Here is a 7188-nt window from a genome sequence, read left to right as displayed (position 1 = left end):
TTCCGACAGTTTATACACAGATATGGTGATAATAACGGTCCAAAATGATGTCAAATTGCATATTTTGTTTATTGAAAAACATCATAAAAAAAACAAAAACAAAATTTAGAACCCAATATTACAACAAACGTAATTTTTGGCCAATTTTGACATCCCTATTGTCCTGACATAAGTCTAGAGAACCCAAATATGTTAAAGAAATACTTACACAGCAGGTTTTTCACTCCATTACTTGTGTGCGATGTGAAGCTGTGGCCCTGACTTCTGACCTCTCTGTGAAAGACACAAAAGAGAAAAACTAAACATGACATAACTCTAATCACAGCTAGAACTTGTCAGTCGTTGTGTATTTCATCTTCAAATCCAGTAGAATGAGGGGGGGGGGGGGGGGAGATTCTCCCAGAGGGATAATTACCTCCCCATCTCTTCTTCTTTGCTATTCATAGACGCGCTGCGGCTGCGACTATTATTGGCAGAGATGAAAGAAGAAGGTAAAAGCTGGTTTCTCACATATCGAGTGAATCACGGAAGGTAAAAGCAGCCAATGAGAGACTATTAGCCTTTGTCCCCCCCCGTGCTGTATGCGAGGCGTGATTTTGGACATGAATAGCATTACGGCGCTGCCCGCCTTTAGCATTCACGGCGGCAACTGGCGACTCCCGTCTGGCATTTTCACCTGCGGACGGTCCGGATTGATTGAGATGCGTCGGAGGAGCTGGGGGCCGAGATGCGGCGAAGACTCGCCTAATTGGCCCAGGAGTCGGCCCCTAATTCCTGATTCTCAGGCAGGTCCACATTTCAAAAGCGGCTGCCCGGATCAATTAATGGAGCGGAAATGTGTCTCATTTTCATACAAGGCGAGAGTCTTAGGGTTGGGAAAATTAGATACGGGCCACCTTTCCACTCAGCAATGTGAGAATCACTGCGAGTTGTGTGAAGGGGGAATTCGATATGATGCTCAGCTGTTTAGAGCAGATCGCACAATTCAGATCTTTTTGTCTGGCTCTTATTTCTCCTGAACATTTTTTCAAGACTCAATGTTTGAGATCTTTCATCCATAGGGATTCAAAAAGGGCCTTCGGTTGTCTTCTTTCTCTCCGCCATAGAGCGACATTGTGCTTTAAAAAAAAACAACAGCAACCCTAAAAACCCATCAGTGTGTTTTACTGCTGCACTGACATGTGCCTTCATTACTCCATCCCACACACACCGTCGTGATGCCACAAACCCTCACAAGAGCACCAAATGTGGATTAATCCGGCACTGAATGTAGTCCCCAACAAATGCATTCTTTCCTCCTGTTCGTTGGTTTTGCTCTGCTCCGCATCAGTTGATGAGTTTAAAAAATTGGAGCGATTTCCCCCTTGGATTCGGTTTCGTTTTACAGAGGAGAAAAATACAAGCGAACCAAAACTCCTCTTATTGGTCGGATGTGTCTGGGGGCGGGAGCAAGAGAGTAAATACAGGAAGGTCCTGTCCCATGGTCAAACCAGCTCACCATCTTTTCCTAAACCTGTCCCGTGCTTGTGCCGCATGTCCCGACCCAGAGCGTCCAAAGTGACGTCAAGAGTCCTGACCGAGAGCGTCTAAATGTGACACTAAAGGAGACTTTTTGCGTCAGTAACAAACGCCAACGGCACTGGACCAAGCGTCTGCCTGACGCGACAGGACTGAGAATCCGCTCGTTTGAGATGAACTGCGCCTTGCCTGTAAAGTGGACGAGAGCAGGAGGTGTTGACAAAAATCCGCTGTTATGTCCGATAACGATTTCATAAAATGTTATCAGACCCATATATCAGTTTAGGACGGATTAGCTGTCAAAATGCTGTACATGCGATCTGTTGCTGACGTTGAGAACAACAGACTGGAGATGATCTGGAATCTGAACAGATTTAGTCTCAGACTTCTAAACGTCACTATCTGCCACACGTGTTCTGTACAGGATAAGCCTTTAAATCAGACAAAATTGATATAAAACGTCATCATGTTGAGTTGATTCTGATGCAGATTCTGCTAGATCAGCTGAGAACCAGGCATTTCCCAGCATGCCCCTGGGCCTTGTAGTGTAATCTAACTGGCATGATCGATTCTTTGCAGACCTGGCTCATCTAGAATGAGCCTAATGTGTTGTGCATTTACCCAAACCAACTCTAGAGCCGTTCAACACAACTACATGAGGCAGGTGTGAAAGCCCCCTAAGTAACATTTACTACACATGACAGTGCCCGGCTGTTATGGCAACAACAACCACAGTCTTGCCAAATAACACAGATCCACTAGCTCACATGTAGAAGCTAGCATTGTGTATGATGTAAATGACTTGCTAGCTCTTAGAAGTAGTACGAATAAAAGATGTGTATCTTAAAAGATATTGCATGACGAGATTTGTTTTTTATATTTATTGGATTTTATTTCAGCTATAGTTCTCCGTTAGTCCTCCGGACACGGTTGGTTTGTAATGAAAATCCCTGCACCTAAGAATCAAATGCTAGCAGTGTTTCTCTGCTCTCCTCTGACAGCCGTAACCAGCAGCACTCTAAAGGTAGAGCAAGGTACACCCCTGCTGTTTGCTCAACGGCAGACTGTTTGAAATATGAATGAGCAGCCAGTCTATACATCATGTTAGCTGACATGTTGTATTAAAATTTATGAACGACTTCATCAAAAAGCACTTTCTGCCAGACTGATTTGCCCTGACATCAGAGTTACATGGCTGGTTGGAGCCTCAGATAAATGTGTGTGTGTATGTGTGTGTGTGTGTGTGTGTGTCAATGGCTAAGTGTGAAATTATGTGTGTGAGCTGCTACACCAATGTGTAACTTGTTGTGTACACTGTGTGTGTGTGTGTGTGTGTGTGTGTGTGTGTGTGTGTGTGTGTGTGTGTGTGTGTGTGTGTGTGTGTGTGTGTGTCTGCTGTGCTTGAATTCAGAGAATCTGCAGCCTCAGGAAAGATTTTTAGTGAATTTAAGAACATACGACAGACAACGCTATAATGGAAATAAATGGCAAAGTAAAGCAAACAGGATGTTTTAGGTTTTTTTAGCGGAGCTGCTCGGGAACGCAAAATTAATTTCAGTGTAAATGACAATAAAGTTGTATCGTGATAATTAACAACAAATGTTGAAGCAGGTTAGATAAGACTGTGCTACAAAAACAGTATAATACCTCTAATATCTGTATTTTCCAAGGCCTTAAATCGACATAACTCTAGGTGATAAAACAAGAAAGATACGTGCTATATAAGTATATAATTATATATAAGTATAAATATTTCCATGGAGGAATTCAGTGGATTAAAATACAATTTCTCAGAGTTAAAAACTGCTAGATTAACTCCTCAAAGTGAACACCACTCAAAAGGAAATCACTCAGCAACTAGTTAATGAATTAAACTGATAGAAAAAGTGAGTGTGTGTGTGTGTGTGGTGTGTGTGTGTGTGTGTGTGTGTGTGTGTGCGTGCGTGTGGGTCTTCAGTCTTTGGGTTATGAAATAATACCTGTCATCTGCCGACTGCTGAACCCTGAAAAGGGGGGCAGGTTTTCCAGGTCAGCCGGCCATCTGTCAGCGCAGCCCTCTCCTGTTCCCGCACATTAGCACCTGATTGGCTGGAACCGGCCTGGGGTGGGCGGGGCCACCCGCAGCCCCCCCGCTGGGACCCAGCGGAGGCAGTCACATGCGGACCCACTAACAGTCGCAGAGGAGTAACATGCAGACGTGCTCACGCTGTGCAACGCCTACAAGTGTATGGACATGCTGTACACACATGAGCATAGACACACAAAACACACACACAAGAGAATGAAAATAAAATTTTTTCTCAAACGTTGCATGTAGAAAGCAGAGAAATCATGAGGTAAAAACAAAGCATTGCACAAGTGCTGTGTGGGAAAAGTAGAAGCAGAGACGGAAGTTAAATGATTGATAACAGTGCAGATTATTATTTAGTTATGTATAAAAAAACAAACAGAGGCTTCATCCGATTGCTCCCTCCCTCCCTCCCTCGCTAGTTCAGCTGTCTGGTCAATGAGACCGGGGCAAGTAGCCAAGCATGTACAGCCAAGCCTCCCTCCCTCCCCCCTCCCCCCTTCCTCTCCCATCCAGACGGCCTCCTGTTCAGCTGTGGCGCTCGCCGCAGGTTCCAGCCAGGTCAGATGTTCAACACGGGCGACAACATGTTCGCTCCGCACCGCTGTTTACCACGCCTGGCCTGTCAGCTTTCTCAGCAGACAGTCAACTCGCAGGGATTGCACTGCAAACTTTGGGTTTTGGGGTTTTTGGCCGGCGCGGAAAAGCTTCTCAAACAGCATTTATGACTCATGAAGTCCTCCTAATTAAACATTTACTCATCCCAGGTTTTATAGACTTCCAGTGTAGCTAGAATTCAATATCAATTCAATTATATTTATAGTATCAACAGGGGCATAGCACAAACTCTGGGTCCTGTAGAAAGTAATTCTGTATGGGCCCCTCCCGGCATTCACAGCTAACCATTCTAGCATCTTTTTGGGCTCTCCTCAAACTAGCAGTACTCAGTCCCTTTTCCACCCCCAGTCCGACAACCCTGAGTGTCAAATTATAACAGCAGTTATCTCAGGGCAATTTACAGATAGAGTAGGTCTAGACCACACTCTATAATTTACAGAGACACAACAATTCCCCCCCAAAGAGTAAACATTTGGTGCAACAGTGGCGAGGAAAGGCATTTTAGTCAAAATAATTACTGATTAACGTGGTATAATTTCATATAAATGAAGGTTTATTGACCATGAAATCCCAAAAGAAGTGTAACACTATAGTGGTTATACAATCTGAGGGTTAAGACACACAACTTTGACTGATCTATCTGACCTGTAAAAGCATGTGTCTTTTTCATAGGGGTTTTAATGCCAAGGACCAAACGGTTAAACTGCAGATTTCAAAAAGCTTTCAGGCTCTTTAGAGTAGGGCTGGGTATCCTTCAAAAATATTCATTACCAGTACCGATACCAATACCGTGACTTTGATACCGGTTCCTGAAGATACTTTTTTCGATACCAATTTTATAAAATGAAAATAAATTACAACATACACATTACGGCACAAATCTTTTTATCTATGTTCCAGCTCCTACAGCCGTCTCTGTGCTTCTTCCTGCGTGTCTCTACAAGGTGTAACATTAGACAGCCAATCACAGACATTATTAGATCTTGGTAGAAGCATGCTGCGTGTTTATAGGCTCACTGACGCTGATGACATTTACTCTTTAGGTATTGAAGATGATTGAATGACAAGGCATTTTTTGATACTCGATACATTAGAGGAAATTCGGTCGGTGACTAAAAAGTCTCGAATTCAATATCCAGCCCTACCCACGACTAATACAATGAACTCCATCTGCAAAATTGATAAAGTGCCCTTTAAAATATATCCCTTAATTCACTTTAGACTTTTCTTTGGGGAGGTTTCACATTTTAACTAGGTACTGTATGTAAATCACATGTTTAGATTGATTTTATTAAAAACAATACAATATTTTCTGATATCACAAAGTCTGCCATGATACCTATTCCGATTCAATTCAGGAACCTGCGGCCGATACGAGACGATACATAAGCCCATTAGCCATAATCAGTTACATTTATATATATTTACAAAAAGCAACTAAAATATGTTTTAGCAATCTTCCAAACCAAAAAGAGGAAGAAAGTGTCAAACAGGCAGGAAGGCTATGCAGAGAGTCACTTTTTCCCTCTTGCAATGACACTGCACACACACACACACACACAACACACTACACACACACGCGCACGCACCCACATACACTGCAGCAGTGGACTGTGTTCCCGAGTCTAAGGTGCAGGGCTGCCCTGCTAGCTGCCCAGGTGCAGAGCAGATAGGGTTGCAGCGCATAAGCGGTTAATTCCGGTGGGCTGTGGGAATGCCAGCTGCCCCCGTATTTCTCAAAAATCTGAAATTGTTTTGGATTTGCGCGCCAACAGAAGGACTCAACATGCAAGAGTGAAAGCAGCTCGTTTTCCTGTGTCTTCCCACATCAATAAAATAACTGCTTGGTACCGTGTCAAAACCTAACTTCTGTTCTCCTGCCTCCCCCTTCCCTCCTGGTTTTTGATAGACAATAGCGAATGTATTTTCAGCTTGTATCAAAGGTGAAGAGATGTATCACATAGGTGAAATACTTTTCATACAGTAACACATTTGCAGCCACAGTTGAATCCTATGTTGTCGTTTTAATCCCTATAAAGATCAGATGAAAGGCAGCTAACATGCCAGCATTAATGTGCAATAGTGAGTTGAAAAGTTGCTGTGTGTGTGTGTCTGTGTGTGTTTCATTGCGAGATAATAAGACAACGGTTGTTTAATGGTCTAATCATCTCAGCTGGACTTGCAGCCGTTATATTGTTGGCTAGTTTACTTTAGAATCAAACATCAGATTTTATAAACTACATGTGTTTAGTGTGCAGAAATCTTAATGTGTAAAGTAACTAGTAACTAAAGCTGGAACAGATGAATGTAGTGGAGTAAAAATAGAAAGTAGCATGAAAAGAAAAGACTCAAGTAAAGTACAAGTACCTCAACATTTGGACTGAAGTACAGCACTGGAGTAAATGTAATTAGTTACATTCCACCACTGCGCGGCAACATTGAACACGGTCGACGACACAAACCGAGCGACTGTTGATGTTTCCGCGGCAGCCTGAGATTTTTTTTTTGGCAGGCAGATGTTCCTCGTCAGGCGTCGACTGACCTGAGAGACCAAACAGTTTGGACGCCACCTGACCTGCGGAGGACGGCCCGTCCCGGTGGCCTTTGGAAAGATTTGGGTCGTAGATGGATGGATGTGGACTGAAATCAGCAGAATGGCATCTGCTTCTCACACACACACACACACACACACACACACACACACACACACACACACACACACACACACACACACACACACACACACACACACACACACACACACACATTTTGCAGGATGATGATGAAACTTTGGGATGTGTGCACGATATGATTTCCCCCAAAATTTCTCCTTAAACATGCAAAGTTTGAAAAAGTTACTTTAAGCATAGGAAAAACACCTTTTTACTATGCTTGACTTTGTATATATCTAACTTCAGTATCTGCTTGTCCTGACACTTATTATGCTTACACAGATTGAAATATTCAATCTCAAGAAGCCTCAT

The 7188-nt window shown here is 43.2% G+C and overlaps 1 long non-coding RNA gene across 2 annotated transcripts in view; it reads right to left on the bottom strand.

Moving 5' to 3' along the window:
- Positions 1–208: 208 nt before the first annotated feature.
- The window catches only part of LOC120554032, a 77593-nt gene continuing 70613 nt past the window's right edge, over positions 209–7188 (bottom strand). For both annotated transcript variants that reach the window (XR_005638284.1, XR_005638283.1), the window contains 2 exons: positions 3498–3754; positions 209–273 (listed from right to left, as the gene is read on the bottom strand). This is a non-coding gene — a long non-coding RNA (uncharacterized LOC120554032). The remainder of the gene's footprint in view (positions 274–3497; positions 3755–7188) is intronic.

The sequence above is a fragment of the Perca fluviatilis genome, chromosome 24 (assembly GCF_010015445.1).
Source record: "Perca fluviatilis chromosome 24, GENO_Pfluv_1.0, whole genome shotgun sequence".
Taxonomy (NCBI): domain Eukaryota; kingdom Metazoa; phylum Chordata; class Actinopteri; order Perciformes; family Percidae; genus Perca; species Perca fluviatilis.
This window is presented reverse-complemented; position numbering and strand designations above follow the sequence as displayed.